We start from the raw sequence: 13999 nt of genomic DNA on the forward strand, positions 1-13999 counted from the left end.
ACATGGTCAATTTCTGCCCATTGTCCCACACTTCCTGTTCTTCTGTGGAGGAAGTCAGTGCTTGGGAGGAAGGGAAATACAACTGATTGCTTTATACTGCTTCCTACTATAGCCATTCAGGAATTTGCAGAATACACCAAATCACAGCAGCACACACAAAGCCTGATACCCGCATTGGCTCTGACATCAGTATTTGGAGACGCTTCTGTTCAGGGTCCTTAAATTCTAAAATTACTTACACACTTGCAACAGAGGCGGCAGGGGTTGCAAGTGTACCCGACCATTGGATTTAAGGGCCCATCTACGCATTAGTCCTACGGTCTACATTTGGTGCTATAGTTGTATACAGGGTCAGTTTTAGGTACAATGGGCTTCCAAGCAAAATTAACCTGCCCCCCCCAAACAGCCCCCCCAACGGCATTACAGGCTACCAAAATTGCCCAACACCTCACCAGGCCCCCTCCCCCCCAGGTTTCTTCCCAATGTTGTTTGGGCCCCTGCAGTGTAGTGACTCACCTGTTTCGGACAACGTGCTCTCCTCCATATGTCCGTGGCTCCATGAATTGCCATCCACCTCCTAACATGGGTGCCTCTTCTCGGTGACTCAGCGCATGTTATTACTTATAGCATACCCCAGGCCCTGTAGGAGAGGCACCCTTGCAAGGGTGAAAAAGGGAGTGCACAGAGCCACAGAACAAGTTTCAGAGTTAAAAAGTTCTAGGGGAGAGGCAAAACTCATGAGAAGTCCTGGATGAGAGGACCAAGAAAGAGGACAGGAGGATTTCATGGGAGGAGTGAAGGTCAGGGGTGGGATATACAGTATATACAGTGGCTTGCAAAAGAATTCGGACCCCTTGAAGTTTTCCACATTTTGTCACATTACTGACACAAACATGAATCAATTTTATTCGAATTCCACGTGAAAGACCAATACAAAGTGGTGTACACATGAGAAGTTGAACTAAAATCATACATGATTCCAAACATTTTTTAGAAATCAATAACAGCCCCCTTTGTTCTGAGTGCAATCAGTTGCCCATAGACATTGCCTGATGAGTGCTAATGACTAAATAGAGTGCACCTGTGTGTAATCTAATGTCAGTACAAATACAGCTGCTCTGTGATGGCCTCAGAGGTTGTCTAAGAGAATATTGGGAGCAACAACAACAGGGATAAAGTTATTGAGAAATTTAAAGCAGGCTTAGGCTACAAAAAGATTTCCAAACCCTTGAACATCCCACGGAGCACTGTTCAAGCAATAATTCAGAAATGGAAGGAGTATGGCACAACTGTAAACCTACCAAGACAAGGCCGTCCACCTAAACTCACAGGCCGAACAAGGAGAGCGCTGATCAGAAATGCAGTCAAGAGGCCCATGGTGACTCTGGACGAGCTGCAGAGATCTACAGCTCAGGTGGGGGAATCTGTCCATAGGACAACTATTAGTCATGCACTGCACAAACTTGGCTCTTATGGAAGAGAAGAAAGCCATTGTTAACAGAAAAGCATAAGAAGTCCCGTTTGCAGTTTGCCACAAGCCATGTGGGGGACACAGCAAACATGTGGAAGATGATCTCAGATGATACCAAAATGGAACTTTTTGGCCAAAAATGCAAAACGCTATGGGCTTGATTCACAAAAGAGTGCTAACTGTTAGGCCCCGTTCACACTTGCGGTTTTGCAAAAACCGCACCGGATGTCCGGACCGCACCGGAGCCGGATCGGACCTGAACCGTACGGTTCCTGTCCGGATACGGTCCGGATCCGGTCCGGTTGCATACGGTTTCCGTGCGGTATGAACACGGTTGCGGTCCGGATCCGGATTCTTAAAGAGATAACAACCTGTATAAATACCTGGGGTTCTGGGAGGTCAGCAGAAGCTCTGGGGTCATTGTTGGAGACAGCTGGACGTGTGGAGACCATCCTTGGATACAGAGACAGCAGTTGGGACCATGGATCCAGTCATTTTTTACGCTTATTACCTGGGAATTCTCTCCTTCCTGTTGTTTACCTACTACTATGTGGGGAGAAGGCGTGCTCCTCGCAGGAGATGGTGGGTGCACCCTCTACTAGCCAGGAGGCAGAGGAAGGGAGAGTTCCAGGCCCTCTACCGGGACCTCAGACGACACCCACAGAAGTTCTACAGCTACACTCGGATGTCTATTCCCCTGTAAGTATATAGGCCTAAATACACCAACCCCCACCATTCCTAAACACCCCACCCTCACCCCCACAACACCTCATCCCTGTATACCTAGCTAAACACACCACCCTGACCCCCACACCCCTGTATACCTAGCTATACACTACACCCCCACCCTCCACAACACTCCCAAACCTCTGTAAACACACCTCCCCCATCCTCCACCCAACACCTTGTCCCACAACATACTTTACAGCTTCTTCCTTTACATCTCCTGACAGGTTTGATACCCTTTTGGAGATGGTGAAGGATGACCTTAGGAAGAAGGATACCACGTTCAGGAGAGCAGTCACACCACAAGAACAACTACTCATCACACTGAGGTATGTAAAAACAAATTTTTTTATTGCAAAAACAACCACTTTCCAACATGGAAACATTCTTCCAACATGGAAGACAAAAAAATAACATATCTATGGTATAGCCCGGTCAGTTTTAAGGAACACCAACCACCAACTTTGTGCTGGAAGAGTTGTAGGGCATAGCTGCCCAAGTGTCTTTCGGGGACACCAGGCCCTAATAAATTGAAGTGCTTCAAAAACCTAACCACTGGCACAGGACCCTCTGAGCCATGCATGAAGGACACAGGTCAGTGAAAAGGCTAGGCCTCTCACCGACCAGTCAAGGTGTCCTTCACCCATGGCTCCAAGGGTCTTGTGCAAGTGGTTAGGAACAAGAACAAAGTGAGGAGCAAGAGGAACCGATGGCAGAGGTGCATGACTACAGGTGCAGTGCAACAGGCACAAGGTTGTGACCCAGGTAGTGTCTTTCGGGGACACCAGGCCCTAAAATTGAAGTGCTTCAAAAACCTAACCACTGGCACATGACCCTCTGAGCCATGGATGAAGGACACAGGGCAGTGAAAAGGCTAGGCCTCTCACCGACCAGTCAAGGTGTCCTTCATCCATGGCTCCAAGGGTCTTGTGCAAGTGGTTAGGAACAAGAACAAAGTGAGGAGCAAGAGGAACCGATGGCAGAGGTGCATGACTACAGGTGCAGTGCAACAGGCACAAGGTTGTGACCCAGGTAGTGTCTTTCGGGGACACCAGGCCCTAAAGTTGAAGTGCTTCAAAAACCTAACCACTGGCACATGACCCTCTGAGCCATGGATGAAGGACACAGGGCAGTGAAAAGGCTAGGCCTCTCACCGACCAGTCAAGGTGTCCTTCACCCATGGCTCCAAGGGTCTTGTGCAAGTGATTAGGATCAACAAAGTAAGGAACAAGAGGAATCAAAGGCACAGGTGCAGGACTACAGGTGCAGTGCAACAGGCACAAGGTTGTGACCCAGGTAGTGTCTTTCGGGGACACCAGGCCCTAAAGTTCAAGTCCAGCAAAACCAAAAGTTAAAAAGCCCTGTGATGGTATCCTTCCTCCGAGGATCGGAGGTATTCAGAGGAGCATGTCCAGGAACAATTTGACTTTTTTTTTCAAATTGTATCGGCACCACTACTAGAAAAGGTGGGAGTTGCTGCCTGGAAATCTGGACTCTCTTGGGTGCTGGTCGTGGATGAGCTGGACCCTGACAGCGGTGGCCCATATTGACTGCCTCTGTAGCCGGTGTACATCTGTGATGATTGCCAGGTGGGCACCGCTGTTGGTTGTGGGGGTCTAAAAATTGGTGGTTGCAATAATGGCGTGTCCATGTGCTGTTTAATCACCTCCAGCAAATTGGAATGGCACGCCATCAGGTTTTGGGAAGGCACCTTTTCCAGATATGGTATTAGAGACATCACAGTGTGAAAACACGGGTGTGCCTGCAATTTCAGTAGTTCCTTGCTTTGTTGATGCATTTGCTGCATCATGTTCTGCAGCTGGCCCACCGACTGATGATGCTGCGCACGCAGTTGGTCGATTTCTCCTCTGTGCATCTCATGCATCATTTTAAGCTCGTCCCTGTAGTGCCCATGTACAGCGTCGAGCTCACATTGCAGTGTAGTGATGTGGGACTTGTACTGCTCCATGATATGGCCCCTGTCCTCATCTTGCAACTGCCGGGTTATGAGAGTTTGGTGGCTCTGAAGAATCCCGAGAAGTCCGGAGACAGCCCCGGACATCTCGGACTCTGTCTCTCTCCTTGTTGGGGGGAGGGTACCTCGACGCCTCACTGGTGTGGTGGTCCTCACTGGTGGTGTGGCAGCATCTTCCCGTCCTCTGGCCTGTGTCGGGGTTGCCCTGCGCGCTGGTTGTGCTGCAGTCTCTCGGTGCTCCTCACTTTGTTCTTGTTCCCCTGGAGCTTCCATAGCGGTCGATTGTGGAGGTTCAGCTTCTTCCACACTCGGTCCTGCAACCTCAACATCCAAGCTCTCTTCTGCCAAGTCATCATCAAAGGACGGAGTTGTGATTAAGGACTCCCTCCTCCTACTCCTCGCCTCGGGGCAATAGGTTACATCGGCGACGTCATCATCCACCAAGCTCTCCTCACTGCTGAACCGTGCCTCCTGGGTCGGTTCCTCTTGCTCCAAATTGTCTTCAGTCCTGTAGATAAAAAAAATATTTATTGGTGTGCCAAACAGCATGTGGCGTCAATTCACAGAGCTAGCAAACACTAGCAATCACTTTATCACCCGTTTCTACCCAACATTTGATAAAGCTTGTGAGAAAAGTTCGCTAGCCATGGGAATTGAGGCCATAGCAATACATGGCCGAAGTCATGGTAAATGAGCTCTCAGTTCCTGCCCACAGTAGTGGTACTTACAGTCTAGGTTCCAGGCTTGCATTGATGAAAGACAATTGCTTGGCAAATTGGTAGTCTTTTTGTCGCCTTCCCCCGCCACTGCCACTTCGTTCGGCAAGTTTTTTCTTCCGTAGCCATTTCACATATGCATCCCGTATATTGCGCCACCTTGTCTTGTACCTTTCTCCTGTAACGACATGAAAAATTGATTTCGATTATTTCTCTTGTAGGTACATCGCAACTGGACAAACATATACATCGCTACATGTCACATTTCGTATTGGGAAGAGCACGGTGGCAGGCATCGTCGTGAGGACTTCGAGGATCCTTTGGACGCGACTGAGGGCCAGATACATGCCTGTGCCGGACACCACGAAATGGGAGGAGATCGCCCAGGGCTTCTGGACCGAGTGCAAGTTTCCTAATTGTGTTGGCGCACTGGATGGGAAACACATCCGGATTCAGAAACCCGTGGGGAGTGGCAGCCATTATTTCAACTATAAAAAATACTTCAGCATTGTTCTAATGGCAGTGGCAGATGCGGACTACAAGTTTGTGTACGTGGATGTGGGGTCGTACGGTAGTTCCAATGACTCTGGAATTTTCCAGCGTACGACCCTTTGCCGGCTGATGGAGGAAGGCAGACTGCGTCTCCCCCGTGACAGACCCTGGCCTGGGACAAGGGCACCGGCCTACCCCTATGTGTTTGTGGGGGACGAGGCCTTCGCCCTGTCCGACCATGTAATGCGTCCGTACCCAGACAGGGGACTTGATGCCAGCCAGCTACACTTCAATGCTCGGTTGAGCCGTGCAAGGAGAATGGTGGAGTGCACATTTGGGATCCTGGTGTCAAAGTGGAGGGTGTTCCACACGCCCATGCTGCTGAAACCGGGCAACGCAGTTGTCGTGGTGAAGGCAGCATGCATCCTCCACAACTTTGTGCGGCAGGAGGAAAGAGAGACTCCGGAACCCCCGAATGTGCTTCCACTAATGCCCCTGCGGAGGTATGCAACCAGGCCAAGGGTAGTGTCACTGCGGAACAGGGACCAACTGAGACTTTATTTTACCACACCACCTGGACGAGGGTGAATGTTTGGTTTTTAATATGTTTTGTTGAAATGTGTTTATTTTGGAGTTTCAAGTTTGAGTGATTTTAAATGTATTAATTTTTTACAATAAATTGATGTATAATAATTGGTCATTGTGTATGTTTTATGTGCACAGGTGGGGTACATCGCAGGTGGGTGGGATACATCACAGGTGGGTGGGATACAGCACAGGTGGGTGGGATACAGCACAGGTGGGGTAGAGGTGGGTGGGATACATCACAGGTGGGGTAGAGGTGGGTGGGATACATCACAGGTGGGGTACAGGTGGGTTGGATACATCACAGGTGGGGTACAGGTGGGTGGGATACATCACAGGTGGGTGGGATACATCACAGGTGGGATACATCACAGGTGGGGTACATCACAGGTGGGGTACAGGTGGGTGTGATACATCACAGGTGGGTGGGATACAGCACAGGTGGGATACACCACAGGTGGGATACATCACAGGTGGGATACATCACAGGTGGGATACATCACAGGTGGGGTACAGGTGGGTGGGATACATCACAGGTGGGTGGGATACAGCACAGGTGGGGTACAGGTGGGTGGGATACATCACAGGTGGGATACATCACAGGTGGGGTACAGGTGGGTGGGATACATCACAGGTGGGGTACTGGTGGGTGGGATACATCACAGGTGGGATACATCACAGGTGGGGTACAGGTGGGTGGGATACATCACAGGTGGGGTAGAGGTGGGTGGGATACATCACAGGTGGGGTACTGGTGGGTGGGATACATCACAGGTGGGGTACAGGTGGGTGGGGAACAGGTGGGTGGGCCACGGGTGGGTGGGCAACACGTGGGTGACACAAATCCATAGCAAAAGATCAATACATCACAAGCTTAAACCACAAGCCCCCCCCAAAAAAACTTCTAGTCAACATACCCTCTGTGCCTTGCTGTCTCTTGCTCAAGTTCTCAAAGTCCTCCACATACAGCTTGGCAATTTTTTTCCACAGGCCTCTGCATTTTTTGATGTTGCTGTGGTCCGCATCCCCCTTGTCCCACAGGGCTGGTACCTGCTGCACCTGTAGGATGAGGTCTTCTGATGTGTAGGGCCTCACCCCCTCGCTATCAGACAGATCCTGCTCCATATTGCTGCCAAAGAGCTCCAGCATGAAGTCACTGCTGCTCCACTCTGTGAACGCTGGTGCCATGTGGTCCCCATCCAAAATGGCCACCATACCATAGAGTCTGCATAGGAAGTGTGGTACAACATCCGGTTTTTATAGCCAGTGTGTTGTGCGCTCTCCGGTTCTCATTGGTTTCCATTGGCCGGATGCAACATTCCGGCTCCGGTCCGGATACGTCAGCCGGACCAGCCGGACCAAAAAATAGCGCATGTTGGAACGGACGCCGGAGTCCGGATCCGGTCCGGCTCCGGTCCGGACGAAACGGACGCATGTGAACGGTCGCATAGACTTTCATTGCTATGCCGTGCGTCCGTTTCGTCCGGTCCGCATGCGGTCCGGCTCCGGCACGGCTCCGGCACGGCGATTCCGGATAGCAGCCGCTAATGTGAACCGGGCCTTAGCACGGCTGTTTTCGCGCAAATTTTCGCATTGCGCGCAATCGCGAGTTTTCGCACGAAACGATAACGTTTTCGCGCGCAAACGCGAATTTTACCGCGAAATCGATATCGTTTTCGTGCGAAAATTCGCGTTTGCGTGCGAAACCGTTATCGTTTAGCGTGAAAACTCGCGATCGCGCGCAATGCGAAAATTCGCGCAAAAACGGCCGTGCTAACTGTTAGCACTCTTTTGTGAATCAAGCCCTATGTGTGGCAGAAAACTAACACTGCACATCACTCTGAACACACCATCCCCACTGTCAAATATGGTGGTGGCAGCATCATGCTCTGGGGGTGCTTCTCTTCAGCAGGGACAGGGAAGCTGGTCAGAGTTGATGGGAAGATGGATGGACCTCCGCCCCAGTCTCAAGTCTTTTGCAGTCTCCAAGAGGTTTTCTTCCAAGATTGCCCTGTATTTGGATACAGGGCAATCTTGGAAGAAAACCTCTTGGAGACTGCAAAAGACTTGAGACTGGGGCGAAGGTTCACCTTCCATCAGGACAACGACCCTAAACATAAAGCCAGGGCAACAATGGAATGGTTTACAACAAAACATATCCATGTGTTAGAATGGCCCAGTCAAAGTTCAGATCTAAATCCAATCGAGAATCTGTGGCAAGATCTGAAAACTGCTGTTTTCAAACGCTGTCCAGCAGCAAAATCTGGTTCTACAAAGTATTGACTCAGGGGGCTGAATAATTACGCACACCCCACTTTGCAGTTATTGATTTGTAAAAAATGTTTGGAATGATGTATGATTTTCGATCCACTTCTCACGTGTACACCACTTTGTATTGGTCTTTCACATGGAATTCCAATACGATTGATTTATGTTTGTGGCAGTAATGTGACAAAATGTGGAAAACTTCAAGGGGGCTGAATACTTTTGCAAGCCACTGTATATATAGGTTGGGGAGTCCCAGTGACACATTTTCAATAGTACTAGTAGAGAAGATATAACTGATAATTTTAATGAAAAGGATACAGTTCTGATCTGAAGAGTGCTTACTTTAACCTTCATTAAAAAAGAATATATATATCACAGAAACACAACAAGCCAGTTGGAGACTGAATGTTGTCAAAAGTTAGTGTTACTTTAGAGTTTGCCAGACAAAATGTTCAGTGCCAAATAGTTCAAATTATGCTGCTTAGCTAAGGGCATAACTACAGTGGAGCCACCACAGCAGGTGCAGGGGGGCCCAGAGGTGGGGGAGGGCCCAAGTTACTTCCCTCCCTCCGATTCTCCAGATCAGGTGTTCTTGTGGCTACACATGTTATGAGTGTGAAGAAACTGATGGCCACACTTGTTTTATGACTCTTGCAAAGCTGGCCCCCAGTGGGTCACCAATAGGAAGGCAAGGGAGGAGTGGTGAACATTAAGGTGGACCAATCAAAGTTTTACCCTCAGGTTCTCACTCATATTACCCCGTCTCACACAGCACTCTCTATTACCTGTCTCTGGAACTGAGAGGTAAACTTCCTGCTGCAACTTTCAGCGGAAATCATTTAACGGATATATTTGTCCACAATGATTTTTTTTTCTCAATGCGCGGTCCCTTTAAGGCCTCAGTTTTCTTTGTAAACATAACTATAAATCATACAATCATATTAAGGCATGATATTAAATACAGCTGGCTTCTATAGGAAGCATAGACAACATTCAGAGCAATAAAACATAACTGGTTTAGGCAAAGTTACAATAGAGTTTTGTTCTCATCCTTACTCGGTAATTGGTGTTCGTAGATGGATTTTTACTACACTCACTGCTACCATAGCGTGGAAAACAGATGCTATAAATAGGAATCTGTTATTTTTATACTCTTGTTTCATAAAAATGTTCCCTTAAAGGACCTGTCATAGTGGAAGTGTTCTAGTTTTTGGCCTAAAGGAGAACTGTAGCTAAATACCAAATTAAGTAGTTAGGCCTTGTTCACATTATAAATCGCCAGCGCTAACGCAAGCGCTGATCGATTTATAGAGCGCTTTTCAAAGTGCTTTTTCCGGCGCTTTGTGCTTTTGTAAGCACTTTTGCTGAGTGATTAGTTTATTCACTTCCTGACGTAAGTCAGGAAGTGAACTCTTTGGCCCGGAAAAGAATAAATACAATGGGCCTGATTCACAAAGCGGTGCTAACCCAGTTAGCACGCCTAAAATACTTTAGGCGTGATAACCATTGCACCATGCTGGTGAAAAGCCAGTTTAGGCGTGATAAGTTTAGGCGTGATAAGTTTAGGCATGATAAGTTTAAGCATGCTAAGTTTAGATAAGTTTAGATCGCACGCAAAATCCCGCACGCAAAGCAGCGCCATTAAACTCTATACGAAGTGCACCAGACTTTGCTAGCGCAAAACTTTTGATCAGCTGTGCACTGCGGTGCTAACCCAGTTGGTGCTTAAACTTATCATGCCTAAACTTATCACGCCTAAACTTATCACACCTAAACTTATCACACCTAAACTAAACTTATCACGCCTAAACTTATCATGCCTAAACTTATCATGCCTAAACTGAGTTTAGGCGTGATAAAGGGCTTTTCACCAGCGCGCTAACTGTTAGCACCGCTTTGTGAATCAGGCCCTATGTATTTATTCTTAAAAGCGCTCGGGAAATCGCAATTCAAGCGATTTGCGATTTCCCTATACCTTCAATTGATCAAAAACGCTCAGAAAATGGTACATGTAGCATGTTTGTGATTTTAATAAAATCAAAAAGCGCACATGTGAACACTCTCATAGGAAATCATTGCACAAGCGCTTTTAGGGCAATTTCTAAAATCACGAGCGCTTAAAAAAAAAAAAATTGAAATGCTCATAGTGTGAATGAGCCCTAAAAGAACAGTAAGAATGGCTGTTCCGAGTGTCTGCATTTTGCTTCTGAAAGCCTTTTTCACAGAGTATCTGATGATTTATGTCAGACTCTGGCCTTCTGTAACCCCCAGATTGCTTTTTTGTGTGTTTATGGCTAAACTAGGCTAGGCTGAGCCTGTGAGCTAAGCCAAAAAGTAAATGTATTCAGATTTAATAATGCAAATTAGTATAGCAACAGAGAGCTGGTGGAACTGGGCTTTTAAACTTCGATAATGGGACTTCTGGAAATCATATGGAAAGCAAAAACCATGCAACAGCTTGATATTATTACCCACGTAGATAGCTTCCAAAAGTGTTTCACTTTTGCCCACAGCCCCCCCATCCCTATCCCTTACACACACACGGCAAACAATACATGCTTGGTTAGAAAAGTCAAATGCTATTTCTAGCCTAAGATTCAGGATACGTAACACTTAGGGCCTTTCTCCACCAGGGCCAAAAGCCGCCGAAATCTGCTGCGTTTCCTCGTAGGTGAGTTGGGCAGAGAAATGCTGGAAGCAAGAAATGTGGGCGCCCGCTATGGGTGGTAGTTTGGGTGCTGCCATAGGCACCCAGTGAAATAGCGATACTGAGAAGGGGGAGTTATCGCTAGATTATTCGTGAAGGGGTGAGTGGATAGGGTTAAGCGTCAGGAAGGGTCTTTGTGAGGGGTTTGTGGTTAGGGTTATACATCAGGTAGGGTGTTGGGGGATTAGGATTAGGCGTCCGGTAGGGTGTTTGGGGGGGTTGTGGTTAGATTAGGCGTCCAGTAGGGTGTTTTGGGGGAGTAGGGTTCAGCATCAGGTAGGGTGTTTGGTAGGGTGATTGTTTCTTAACCTATGCTATAATAAGCAATAGGTCATTCTCAACCCATCCACTCTGCTAGTGATTGGCAGAGCAGAGGTGGAGATTCGCTTTCTCCCAGGGACGGATCTAGACCAAGTTGCGCCTGGGGCAAGGTCAGGTTTTTGCGCCTAAAGGTCAGGTTTTGGCGCCTAAACTGCCATTCCCCATCCAAATTTTGCCGCCTTTTTAAGAATTCAACAAACTGCGCCTGGGGCAAGAGACCCGTCTGCCCCCCCCCCCCCCCCCCCTAGATCCGTCCCTGGTTTCTCCGATGGGTGAATCTACCCGGAGAGCAGGTGAGCGGTATATAACTGTGACCTCACTACAGTGTACGAATAAGGAATTGTTATACGTGGCGTTCTACTACTTAATGATGCGGTGAGGAGTCCGAAGGCCCCATTTAGCAGTTCACAAAACGTTATCTTTAGGCTGACTAGTCCACTGGTTAAATGATGGTTGGGGCAAATCCATCTGCTCCTCACTCATCTGATTACAGCCCTATTTATAGTGAACCCCGGGCTTCTTGCACGTCAGGAAAGGAGATTCTGTCTGAAAGAAAATGAAATCTCTGCTGAAATTTTCAAGGGCATTTGGCTGATTTCCCAGACAGTGGAGAAAGGTTAGAGCAAATGTACCTGTCAATGGCAGAGAATGAAGTCCTGACTCCGAACACTAATCAACGCCCTTCCACTTGATTTATGTGTTTTCTCGTCCAGAATGTTTGTTGGGGAATTTAGGGAGTTTAAGTTCATCATGTTTTATTTGATGTGAATAAAAAGGTATCTGAACAAGATGTACAGTATGTAGAAGGGATTGCATCTTCCCATCTTTCTCTGCACATCCTGGAAGCCTTGGCATATTTATGCTTTTGGATCTTGTCAATGTTTTAAGTGGACCTGTACTCTTGCGCAGGACAGAAGGAAAATAGAGAGAAATGCACCCTTTACGTATTTAGAGAGTTTAGCCTAATTCCCCCTCATCTGTGACTAATCACAACTGTAATTTGATCTCTCAGCTGTGTCAGCTGACTGCCTCGGCAGAGCAGGTAATTTGTAAACACAGGATGTTAATCCTATGTCAGCTGTAACAAAGAAATGTTTTTTCTTTAAAGGTTATTATACTGTTGCTTATCTTTTAGAGCAGAGAGGAAATTGTGAGTTCAGGTCCGCTTTAAAGAGGGACTCCAGCAGCGATACTGATACAGGAGTTTATTATGTAAAAAGAGAATTTATTTACAGCAATATTTGGTCATGTAATGTTTACGTAGCGCTGACACATTTCCAGCAGGGAAGTACGGCGCACAAATAAGGAGGAACTGTAACCCAGGATTGAATGTCATCCCAAGCATACTCCCTTTCCCACAAGAAATCTTTACATTTTCTGAAATAGATCATCAGGAACATCTGTATGGCTGAAATTGTGGTGAAACCCCTCCCACTGTGTAATGTCAGGGCCATGGTGATGACAGTTTCCTGTCTGTGAACTTGTTGCATTATGGGGAATAGATGCCCCAGCAGGGCTGGATTTACCATAAGGCACTGTAGGCACGTGCCTACAGGCGCCTGAGGATGGAAAGGCAGCTCACTCCCCTCCCTGAGCGCCTCCCTCCCTCTACAGAGTTCTGATGAGAGTGTAAATGAGAGGTTACTCACCCTGCTCTCGGGATTCCACTGACAAGATGTCCCTTCAGTCGGGGGCATCCCTAGCTACTTAATACTGAGGTTCCTCTAGCTACCTAATACTTGGGGACACCTTTAGCTTCTTAATATGGAGGGTACTCCATACAGACACCGCCGCCCTAGTGCCCTCCATAGCAGTTGCAGGCATGGGTGCCAGTGCTATCAGGGTGCTAATGAGGATTTAGTGGGTGCTTTAGCCCCTGAAATCACCCCCTGGCACCACCACTGCTGCCTGATTATCCTTATAGCCTACTGTCTGTATTACTTCATATTCTGATTATTGATCTTGGCCTGTCTGACGATTATCCGGTGTGCTGACTTTGCTTTACATACCTGTACATATTGCATCATCATTGCTCCTGCACATTTGCTAGTGTGATCCGTGTTCCTGTGTATTGCCATTGTGCATATTGTGTGATCCGTGCTCTTGCATATTTGTTATTGTATACATTCGTTTTGATAGTTAGTCAGGGTGGTTACGTTGGTGCACCCTGTGTTTCTGATGGTACAATAGTATGCATATTGTTGTATGTGTACATGTATAAATTGCATCTAGTAAATAAACACGTTTTTCACCTTTAATTCTACTATGCAGACGTCACTTCAGTATTCCCTTGCAAGTGATCTCTTGTACCTGTCCTGTCACGATGACGATCTACTGGTGGCATGTTTCTCAGGGCCAGATTTGTACTCTTCACCGCCCAAGGCCTCTGTCACCAGCTGCCCCACTTCAGTATAGGTAGCGAGATGACCCCTCCCCCCTTCCCTCCAGTATAGGTAGTCAGATGACCCTTCCCCATTTCCCTCCAGTATAGGTAGCCAGATGACCCTTCCCCATTTCCCTCCAGTATAGGTAGCCAGATGACTCCCCCCTTTCACTCCAGTATAAGTAGCTGGATGACCCTTCCCCCTTCTTTCCAGTATAGGTAGCCAGATGACCCCCTCCCCCCTTTCCTTCCAGTATAGGTAGCCAGATGACCCCTCCCCATTTCCCTCCAGTATAGGTAACCAGATGACCCCTCCCCCTTTTCCTCCAGTATAAGTAGCCGGATGACCCCTCCC

Source organism: Hyperolius riggenbachi, chromosome 1 (assembly GCF_040937935.1).
Source record: "Hyperolius riggenbachi isolate aHypRig1 chromosome 1, aHypRig1.pri, whole genome shotgun sequence".
In the NCBI taxonomy this organism is placed as follows: Eukaryota; Metazoa; Chordata; class Amphibia; order Anura; family Hyperoliidae; genus Hyperolius; species Hyperolius riggenbachi.